Consider the following 11,603-nt stretch of genomic DNA (forward strand, 5'->3'; position numbering starts at 1 on the left):
AAGGATCTAGAAAAATCTATATATTACTGTAGGTGTTAGGTATGATTTATCTAAAAGAATAATCGAGGGAACCAAGGTTATAGCGGTAATCAAAAGAATGTAATCCAGGGACAAAGACCAGACATGAAAAACAGACATTCACAACAAAGAACATAAAGTAACTAAAACATACATACAAAGTAACAAAAGCAAATGAGCAACTCGGACTCCACTAAAAACTGGAAGCATGGACCAGGTGCACCGGTAGGGTAAGCGTCCTCTGCTTTTCTATGAACAACCGCCGAGTTGTTCCTAAAAAGTCAAGTAAGAGGTAGACGAAAGAGGAAAGGAAAACAATAAAAAGTTTCTACTTTCACCCTTTTTAAAATGAAATAAAAGGATTACATAGAAATATAGTGCATAAGAATTTTTGAAAGTACTTATAAAATGATTAAACATGAATTATACATTACAAAAATGCAATATACATTTTATTACATTATGTACAGTATGCAACTCAGGGCAAGCGGTGACAATGCAACTAAGTTTAAGTACAAAAAACCACCATACAAAGTTTATCATCGTGGTAAAGTTCTAGACTTCTGAGTTGGTCGATGGCATGCTGCTGTTCTTGACAAGAGGAATGTTAGTATTTTATCATTGAAAGTCAACATTGCCGTAGCTGGAATCTACCTTAACCTCAGTCGATGGAAGTTCATGATTACTTTTAACTTTCATGGGGGACGTTGGTCGACTTTACCTGTTAGTTGCGACTTTTTTGCTTTTTGTTGAGTGCCAGACGACGGATTTGAAAGATCAAGGTAGAGATTAAGAGATTATTCTCTTTGTCATCAACGCACGCTTCGTATAACTCTTCGATCTCTGTAGCCGTATCGTTTGCTCGAAAGGTCAACTTAGACATTCGTGTTATTTGTCAGTAGTTTCTTACTACAAACATTAATGTCATGTTTACGACAATACTTACGACAAGTGAACAAGTTAGCGATATAACGGCTTTCATGCTAATTGACAATGCAATATTTCTTCCAGGTATAGTTATGCATCTCTTCAGGAAGTCTTCGGTTTCGAACGTGGCCATGACGCATGCAAAATCACTTTCATCGATTTTCGTTGATATGAATGTGTATCTCGATTCCTCATAAGGCAAAGTCTGTAGTTCTATACTTTGATTATTTGAGAATAGTTGAAGCTGGAGATTTGTGTTCTTCACGACACCATAACGGCGATAAATGATAACTGGACTAGATGCTACATTGCCGTAAGCCAGTTTGAAATCCTTGAAATTGTCGTTGTGACATTTTGCGATTGTGTTTGAATGAATATACAATGGGTCCGACTGCCGACATGCGTTGATGGGAAAACAAGACACGCCATAACCTCTTACTTCCGGTGGCGAGCTGCAACGTCCTGATACTTGTAAAGTGTAGTTTCTTAGAAATAGAAGACTACAATCACAATGAATTTCAGGGGTATTGTGGACTTTTAATCTGCCATCTGGACCGACTACAAAATCATTTCTAGCCAGAGTAAGTGTTTTTAAAATGTAAATATTTTTAAGGCTGGAAATATTATTCATACTAATGTCAAGATACCGAAGACGTTTTAAATGAATAAAAGCCATTTGGTAAATATATCAAGAGATTTGTGTTCAAGTTAATGTTCTTAAAAATTGCGAGTCACGAAAGGCAAATCGATCAATTTCTGTTATTGAATTATGATCAAAATGAAACGTTTGCAAAGTACCACTACCAATTCCACCAGGAACATATCCGATTCTATTGTGGCCAAGGTACATGTCTTTCACCCTAAAACCGGTTCGTATTTGGGTAATATTATTGTAAGACACATCCAGGTAAACTACCGACAATCCATTCCATGGTTCAATGTTTGGTAGAACTGACAATTTCTTATTGGAAATATTCATATAAACATCTCATGTGATTCGTGATAAAAGTTTTAAAAAAATGTGTAAATCAATATTTTTTAAATGGTTGAGGCTCAAGTCAACAAGTACTTTGAATCTTACCCTCCTATAAAAACGAAAATGATCGATGGAAAACGATAGATTAATATCACCATCAAGGTTATATAATTACTTCTGAAATTGTATGTTATATCATATTGGTATCTTCGATAAAACGCGAATCGATGGATTTGAGGCAACTTGACGTCTAAAGAGTTCATCTTTGATATGTGATTTTTTGCGAAATTTAGGAATATTAGTGCTGAAAGAAAGCGAACAGCTCGATTTACTTCAATGGTCAGGTGAAGATTTGAAATGGTGTGCAAGTTGTTATTAGATAAATCAAAATTCACTATGAAGACGTATCTATACAAAACTTGATGCTTAAATATGAGTGATAATGGAGATGGTAAATGTCCTATATTATTTCCACTCAGATATAAACTTGAAAGCTCTGGTGACTGCAAAGTTGAATTAGAATTAGGGTGTAGTACCGAATGCATTACATTCGCACCTCCTGTTTTCATGTTGTTCATTGAATATGTTGCAATGTTGCTAAATAAAAGTGAACAGTTTTCTTTGAGATCTTGTACAACTTTGCCATTAATAAGTATTTTCGTTTTTCTTAAGGTTCTTTTTGTATTTATTTCACAAATAAAGTTCGTTGGAACACAGTTGTAACGAAGATTTAGGAGTTCTAATTTTTTTAAACTCGTAAACTTGGTTGTCCTCATTTTCATAGTTTTGTTCACAAAATAATCCTGAATTTTCTATTTCCAAGCTTGTGGCATTTTTGAATTTTCTATGCATTTCAGCCAAAACATTTCTAGTGTGGAGAGGATTACGAGAAATGACGTAATATTTTGCAGAAGGTAAATTACTTGGTAGATACTTGAATCTATTTCCGGAAATATTAAACAACTCCAATTCCGTATTCAAAGACAATTCTAAGGCTAGATTTTCAAGACTGTTATTACCAAGTTGGATATGACAATGATTTTCACACTTAGGAATGGGCAAGGAAAGAATGTCTTGTAAACCCGTTCGACGATAGTTCTAGAGTTCCTGCCCATGGATATTCAAAGGTATCATGTAAGGATAAAAACTCATTTGAAAGTTTTTTTATCTGATTTTCATTCAAAAACAAGTAAGCAAGTTGACCTGACCTCAGGCTCACGTCCTCAAGGCTTTAGATTGAATTTTGTAATAATATAAATATGTTAGGTTTATCTGGGCGTCAATTACTAGAGGTGATACTATCGACATGATGTTTCCTGCGAGGACCAAAGTTTCAAGGCTGTCAACATCAGCCAATGCTCCCCATATCTGCTCGGTTAAGGAATTTTCTGAGAGATTCATATGCTTAAAGGTATTCTTTACATTACTGAATGAACCTTCTACTATGTTCTTAAGTCTATTATTACTGGCTGATAGAAACTCGATGTGATAAAGTGCTGTAAGATTTAGATTAACAAGATTGTATCTAGAATTAAACTGAAGGGGTTCTCATTTCCGAAATTGTGAAATTCGACTGAGGACATTTTATTTCCTGATAAATCGATCTTTGTAAGAGACTTCAGTCCCAGATTTGATTGGAACGAACACTTCCTTATTCCAGTCTGTTGAAATCGCATTGTAACGGTTTGCAACTGCGAAAGTCCTGCAAATGCAGCATTTGGGAAATTATCAAATACATTCTAGTTCAATGATATCTTTTTCAGAGTACCTTTAATTGGTCGAAACACTTCTGAATAGAGAAAACGGAGACCAACACTATCATACATTACCTCTGTTACATTTGTACAATCAAAAAGTCCGCTTGGCAAGGTTTCAAGTATCCAAGCATTGTCTGTTGTATTGAGTAATTTAAATTTATGAAAATCTTTAAAATCACATGCTGAAATTGGAAGATGTGTCGGAACCACTGGATTGCAATGTAATGTCTGTGAATAACTACGACAGTTACGAAAGATGTAATGGAGAAGAGTGCATTATGGGAAAATGCCTCAAAATGTTCTCATGTCTATATATCATCGTCATCATACAGTATGAGTGGCCGTTCATGTCATTGGCGGACTAACATACGGGTCAATGACATGAACGGCCACACATAATACAGACGCATGTAATTTTTAAATAAAACATACAAAAGACTTGCAGAATATAAATAGATTATTGAGCTAATGTACAGATAGTACACATTTATAAACGCTAGATTTTTTTTCCATTATGTATATTATTTAGTATTATTGCCTAAGGTTTTCCATATTGGCTGAGTAATTGGTCCGAGGCTAACAATATTGGACTGAGGCTCAGACAAATGCGGTCTTACACTGAATGTGAACAAAACTAAAATAGTAGTGTTCCGTAGAGGCGGAAGCAATAAATCCAATGAAGAATGGGTTTATAATTGTCGAAAATTAGATATTGTTGATCAATTTTGTTATTTAGGAGTAATGTTTCATTATAATTGTATTTTTTATAACTCAAAGACACTGCAGAACAGGGTAGAAAAGCAATGTTCAGTTTTGGAAAAATAATTCCTTATTTTTATGAATTTAGATCGAAGATCAGGATTGATATAGCAGTTGCCAGTGTCTATAGATCTGTAAAGCCTGTTAGCATCTGCAACTATCTCTTACATCGCCACAGGAAAATATTTCCACTGACATACCCCGGTTAGGTTCAGATGCAAACACTTAGGTCCCCTTTGCAATTATTTCTAAAATATCATGGTTATTCCATGCTATTTACGCCAATGAACAAAACCAACTAACAACTCTTGGTTCGAAACAAATCTGCTGATTAATTTGGTTTCCAATTAAAAATCTTCGACCTCTAGTCTCTCATCAGTTCTATGCATTTACCCGAACAAACCAGTAACCAGTCATGTGCGTGTGTTTAAATGTTACACGCATAATAAACCATTTGATGTTGAAAAAGGAGGAAATGCGGATGGGTCCCAATATTTACAAACAGGGGCAGTGATTCCAATGAAGAATGGGGTAAACAAAAGGGTGACTAAACCTCCGAAACCATCCTGATGTATCCGTTTAATTGAAATGATCTCAATCTTAACAGATTTTTAGTACGATCATAGGAAGGAGATAACAAATAAAAGTAGAACTTTGCTGAGACGGTGGGTTAGAAATTTTGATAATCGATTTTCCCAATATGGTGCCAGTCTACAGTCTGGTGTAATTGCCATTTATAATTATCTGCATAAGTTGTCTATGCGACAGTTTGAAGCAATTAAGCTATGGCTTATCAACTGAGAGTTAGTTGAAGCTAGATGAGAGATACATTAATTAAAGAGTAGGGTTGATTTCAAACCACAGGCGGATCCAAGCGGGAACCCCTTATCAATGGCAACACTTATGAAAATAGCGTGTTTTGTGTGTAAAAGCATACATTATCCATGCTCCCAGTTTTTAGTGGAGTCCGAGTTGCTCGTTTGCTTTTGTTACTTTGTATGTATGGTTTTGGTTACTTTGTGTTCTTTGTTGTGTGTGTCTGTTTTCCGTGTCTGGTCTTTGTCCCTGGATTATATTCTTTTGATTACCGCTATAAGTTAAACCTTGGTTCCCTTGATTACTCATTAAAACTTGTTCTTCAAGAATTTTTTTTGTCCCCCTTCTTTTGTGATTCTCCGAATCCGCCACTGTCATCTAAGCGTTCCATGTAATATAATTATGCAAAATGGGACACTGTAAGATATGTCACGTATTTTGTTTTTGTATGTGGCAACAAGCGAACCACAACAACCTTGTGTCTAGATATGTTTGAAGTCGATTTTGATTCTTCCTTTTTTATCCCAATTTTTGCAATTTGTCGATTATTTGAGGCGTGACAATCGAAATAAATTGATTCAGTACATGGGTACATTGATTTAAAGTTATTACTATATTGTCGTTATTTGAGACTTATGTAATAAGTGTTTTAATGTATGGCTGTGAAATATGGGGTGATCATAAAGCTCCGCTTGTAGAAAATGTACAGATAGACTATTGTAAAATTTACTAAATGTTTAAAGATCAACTAATGCCATGATATACTATGAACTAGGTAGATTACCACTTATGTATGAACGACATTTTAGAATGATAAAATTTTGGTTCAAAATTTTGAATTGAATTAGTAGCAAACTGCATGTTGTGTGTTAATTGGGCAACGTGTATCAAAAATATATTATATAATTTATATAACTAGGTGGGACAGCCAGTTCTACCTAAATTTAGAAGATTCATATTTATCTGTTATAAGACAGCGTTTAAATGATCCAGCAAAACAAGATCTCCATCTGATATTGAATACATCTCCAAAATGTAGACTGTATTTATAGATTTGTGGTTTCTAACGTAGAACTTTCTGGTTTCAGTTTGCCTTTCGGAATTTCTTATGTAGAATGTATAGAAATCCGAAGACCGAATACGGATCTGCATTTTATTGTTTATCTCCGGGAAATTGTAACGCTGCAATCACAATGCAAAATCTTCTATTTTATGCTTTTCATAACATTTTTATAATGTAGAACTAGATATTTGTCATTTTCATCAATATTTCTACACACAAAAAATGTTGCTCTTAATATTGAACCCATTGATGTGTTAATGACAAATCTCCATGCATTTGAATGGTAGACGAGGACCCATTCTCATAAAATCACGGAGTCATATGACGAGACTTACATACCCTATTACTAAAATTAGACTATCGTCACATAATTTGTATATTGATACTGGAAGGTACCATGGAATAGAAAGAAATAATAGATCCAGTTATATATGTGATTTAAATGTAATAGAGGACGAATTTCATTTCATTTTGCAATGTTCACGTTATAAAGAGGTACGTAGAAAATACATAAAAAGGTTTTATTAGTCTAGACCATCTGCATTCAAACTTGTTCAGTTACTGTCTGTCGAGAACACAAAAGATCTTTATAACTTGGAAAAATATTTATATAAGGCATTCCATATTAGAAATATATTGTAACTTAATAATTTCAGACGTATCATGATTTATGATTTATATTTCAAATCGTATATTACTACTGTATAACTGCATTATTGTTTGTACTGTTTATACCGATAAATTGTATCCGTTTAAGGTAATAAAGAATTGTATTGCCAGCCGAGGACCAATAACTCAGCCAATATGGAAAACCTTACACAATTATACCTTTATTGACAAACTAGTCCAATAGGTCAAAACAGGTCAATTTGGGTTTTGTCAGGCCAATATGACGTATCGGACGGCTATATCCCGTATCGGCGCACTTTTGTATTGTTTTGATCATATTTAGGATAGTATTGGAACATTAGTCAATAAACCGTTTTATTATATATACCAATCGTTTATAATCACGCTTTAAGTGTCGGTTAATTAGTTAAGCATACCATTTAAAGTTGATTTGTGTTTACAATTACATGTATAGCAACAAAAACGATATCATATTTATTTAAGTTCACATCCGCATATTGACATAAAAATAACCAATATTCGGCGATCAGAAATCAAAATAATATAATCCAAGGATTACGACCAGAGAGGGAAAACACACACACACACAACGACGAACATGAAATGAAAAAAAAAAAACACGTACAAAGAAACAAAAGAAAATGAGCAACAACCGGGAGCATGCACCAGGTGCATCGTTACGGTTACGTTCAAAAGTTTTGATATTGCAAATGTACAGTACATGTACGTTTGTATTGAAAAAATATCGGCCAACAATAATAATATGTAATGTAATTACATTCTAACCCTTCTAAATCTAATACGAGAGCAGCTCTCCTGAAGCAAATCTACGAAACCTGTCAGAAGAACTGACTCTATTATAACTGTTCTACTACTAGATCCGGCTCTGCTAGAACTGTCAGAAGAACTGGCTTTAAAATCTTCCGACAGTTCTTGGACAGTTTTTTGAGAGGTAAGAACTGATCTCATCTGTACACATATTTACTTATATGTAAATATTGCTTCTCAAAGTTGAATGTTGGTTTTTGATTAACATAAAAAAAATACATAGAAAGGATTGGAATTCATTAAAAAGGGGAGATATTTGTAATTTACAACAAAAGTGTATGAATATTGTTTACATGTGTGAGTAATTTGCCACCATGCAGTCAGTTAGCAGAAAAAGTGAAAATATTGATTTTCAGTATTTTTTATTCAAGTAAATTTTGTGAAGAATTTCTACGGTCATCGTACCAATAGAATAATGATTTCGAAAGCCTTATTGTCCAAGCTTCGCAATGGTATGCAACTTTAAGTTGCCGTTTGTCCTGGGAATCCACAGTGAAACATTGAAAATTACATGTAAAGTAATGGAAACGTTAGAAGTGGTTAATGAGACCTTGTGAGTACAATATGGTTGCCTTGTTAGGGAACTTTAAAACAATTTTTCGAGTAATCCATTAGTCGTTATCTTTGGAACATATTCTTTTGTTTACTGTTCGAATCATGTTACCCTTGATGATAAACTTGGCCAAAAATCCAAAATCTCATCTAAGGATAAAATTTTCATCGAAAGCTGCGATACTCTTGATGTACAATTTACAATCCACGAAGTAACGAACATTAGACAAACCACGAAATATTGTACTTTTGACAAACCACGAAGTAACGAACTTTGGACAGTCTACAAAATGATGAATTTTTGACAATTCACGAAAAATAATATACTGTTTATACAACCAAATCTGACCAAAACTGAACCCCTTTTAGTCTAAAATTTGTATGGTTTAGACATACTCTTGGTTTAATGTTTTACCCAGGTTAAAATATCTTAAAACTATAATGAAGGGACCTCAAAAGTGTCTGCCTTTGTCTGGTCTGGTCTGGACAGGTTTTCAGTTTATTCAGGATTCGGTTTAGACAAATTTCACTGTATATTATTTTGCAATGAAGCTATTTCGAATTTTTTTAACACTTCGATAATTTGACGGATTCGCCACATTAACTATAGTATTTACAGTTTCTCCTAAGGATCATGCATAAGATGACATGTCAGAAGAATTCGTACCATACCATAGGACAGTAATGTTCGTAGCACACCATAGGACAGAGATGTTCGTAGCACCTCATAGGACAGAGGTGTTCATAGGCACACCATAGGACAGAGGTGTTTGTAGACACCATAGGACAGAGGTGGTCGTAGACATACCATAGGACAGAGGTCCTTTTAAGTACACCATAGGACATAGCTGTTCGTAGGCACACCACAGGACAGAGGTATTCGTAGGCACACCATAGGACAGAGATGTACGTAGACACACCATAGGGCAGAGGTGTTCGTAGTTACGTACACAACGTTGTTTTTTTTTAGCAAAATTTAAACAGATAGTTTACATACGTGTAATTACATACAATAAGTTCGGAAAATATGCTCAAGATATCTGAGCAATTTACGGAAATATAGTCTTCACTGCACATTCTTCCAAACAAAATCCGATTGGTTGATCTACTACAGGGGTATTGGTAAAGGGTGTGATTTTTAAATTTTGTCTATTCTTTGAACAGTGTTCTTACAAATAGAGATATTCAACCCTTATTTGTAGTCATTTTTAGTAATCTTGCCTACTATTTAAAAGTACTTGATTATTTTTATGGTTTTGATGGTATTGTCATTCTTTTTAAAATACATTTATGTTCTGAGGTAGCTTTCACGAACTGTAAGCGTTTAAGTGGATATCTTATTTTTCTATTCCTGGTGTATGTTGAGGTTTTCCATGGAGAGAAATTGATGTATTATTGAGTGAATAGTATGTTGTGTTTGTTGTTTCAGTTCATTTTGACCTTTCATTACAGGGGAATGGTTAAAGCCTGGTAAAATTAGTTAAACCCCTCCGCAGATTCATGCGCATGACCACAGTCAGAAGATCTCGGTCATTAATGATTATTTGTGTCATATTACTCTTAGTTTGATTATGAAAAGTTACCCTGGATTTTATTATTTTTCATGGTCAGAACATTCCAGAACTTTCTCTTAAAAGTGTGTTTACACTTATTAAAGACCTTTTGGTGATCTCTGAAAGTATTTGCTATTTTGTATATAGGGTATAGGATTGTTAATCAAATACATATCACCATATCACCATATCCGTTATCTTCTGTATTAAATAGTGAAACCTGTCTTAACTGAACCTGAATAATCCAAAAACCTTTCTAAAGCAGAAACTTTTAATAGTTCAGATGTATTAATTTAAATGTATTTTACACATTGGTACATGTAAACCAAAAAACCTTTCTAAATCAAACAAACTATGAAATACAGAAATGGTTCGGTTTAGACAGGTTTTCAATATTTATGTACAAATGTAATTATAGCCATCCAATGGTGGTGATATGTATACAAAGTGTTCCCGGAACTTATCACTTCAATGTTGTACTATCCCGACGCTATTTCTTTTCAGTCTTGCCTGATTCTTACGGATTTCATGTGCAGCTCTTAATGCTAGTACACCACGACAAAGGGCAGGTAATGTGTACACTATTATGATTTTGTTCTGCGGCAAGTTTCGGTGAATAATGTATGATACATTCTTGGGGTCAGACAATTCTGAGCACAGGGTTGTGGATAGTAGTCTGGTACTGACACAACTAAAATAACCCTTTAAAACATTCAACCGAATAGAGACAAATTACAATTTCTATGATTTTAATTAGTCTAAACAAGTCATATGTTACAATTTGCACTCATCAAAATTACGAAAAGAATGGTTCGGAAACTTTATCCAATGTCCAGCTTCGAAGAGATTCACCAAGCTCCGAACAATATCTGGCCCCAGCGCCACAAAACTTGTAAAGTACTTAAGTCTGAGAACATTCTTAACTGTTTTTGACGTCATCAGTTTCAGAAACTTGGATTGGAGTTAACATGGAAGTTAAGACTTTTTTCAGACTTAAGTACTTTTAACTTTTTGGCGGCGGAACCTGACGTCCGAAATTCACTCTATTGAGAAAGGATACGCACGTCTGCCGCTGCGTTGGGCTTGAGAATTCACCACAGGCGCCTTGTTTACAGTGGGTATACAAGATAGCTAGAATGTCTCTTCTTTTCTCTTCTTTCCTATTTACCAGTCTTTCTATGTTTTATAGCCATAGTGTTGTCTAAAAATCCGACAGAAGATGATTCATGCATGTCAAAAACCCACTGAATTTTATTTTAGAATATATTGCTTACCCTGTATCACACCCCTAAACCTATATTGCATACCCTACTAGTATATCATACTCCTAGACATATATCGCATACCCTATATCACATCTCTAGACATATATCGCATACCCAATATCACATCTCTAGACCTATATCGCACATCCTATATCACACCTCTAGACCTATATTGCTTACCCTATATCACATCCCTAAACCTATATCGCATACCTTACTAGTATATCACACCCCTGGACATATATCGCATACCCAATATCACATCTCTAGACCTATATCGCATACCCTATGTCACACCTCTAGACCTATATCGCATACTACATTGTACATGTATATCACTTACCCAATATCACACCTCTAGACCTATATCGCATATCCTATATCACACCTTTAGACCTATATGACATATCCTATATCACCCCTAGACCTGTATCGCATACCCTATATTACATCCCTTCA

This window comes from Perna viridis, chromosome 6, assembly GCF_037379345.1.
Source record: "Perna viridis isolate PV_CMFRI_1.1 ecotype Kerala chromosome 6, ASM3737934v1, whole genome shotgun sequence".
NCBI lineage: Eukaryota > Metazoa > Mollusca > Bivalvia > Mytilida > Mytilidae > Perna > Perna viridis.